Here is a 918-nt window from a genome sequence, read left to right as displayed (position 1 = left end):
GATATTCAAGATTAATTACCCTCCCTTCAAGAAATTTAGATCCTAAAGCCATGGGAGTAAATCTATTATGCCGATAGTGAAGAAGCTGCCATGCAAAACGAACGGTGACGCATGTCTTCAGTATTCTTCTATTGAATAATATTAATTAATTTTACTTTTGTTAATTACCATATTTTTTTTTGTTTCTTGTACCAGACAATTATTCTCTTTTTTGGTTTCATCGTAAACACTGATACCACTATCGTATAAAATTTTCATTTCCAGCGTTTTTGCTGCAATAAAGCTCTCAGTATTGTAAAAAATACTCTACAGGATTTTTCTCGGCAACCTGTCAACTCATGCTAGCATCCAAGGGAGGACCACATTCATTAATTCCTCATATCGTCTACAGTTCCCCATGCAGCCCAATCTATATGTTTGGACGGTTACTACTGACAGATATTTATAAAACTCTACGTTGGTGATATAATGCCTCCATCTGATGCTCCACACATGTAAGAAGAATCATGTCTAGCAGTCACCCAAAGGGTATTTATGCCTTGATTTCATAGAGCAAGAGGCTTTCCGCAGCAATTCAATTTCCTTGGGTATCTCAGAATCCATCGGCTTTGCTGTTGAAAGTCTGTGCTCTTGCGCCTCTCGTTCTAGTGTCTTTCTCGGAACTGTTTAACCTGAGAACCAATATTTAGGAAGTCGTCCTAAGTAGCTCTGGGTCAGGGTTCACTTTGTTATGTCGTTTTTCTCTCGTTGGTGAATAGCTCAGCGCATGTGACTGTTTGTTCCATGGGTAATAAGAAATTTTAAAATCTAAGAGGAGCGTACGGTTGTCAACAAAGTCCGTGTTTATTAGATTTTTTTCCCTTTAAGACTGTGAAGCCGAGGTTCACCTTCGATTTCAATGTGTGTGCACTTATAAGC

The sequence above is a fragment of the Penaeus monodon genome, chromosome 19 (genome assembly GCF_015228065.2).
Source record: "Penaeus monodon isolate SGIC_2016 chromosome 19, NSTDA_Pmon_1, whole genome shotgun sequence".
Taxonomy (NCBI): Eukaryota; Metazoa; Arthropoda; class Malacostraca; order Decapoda; family Penaeidae; genus Penaeus; species Penaeus monodon.
Note: the sequence above shows the minus strand (reverse complement) of the source record.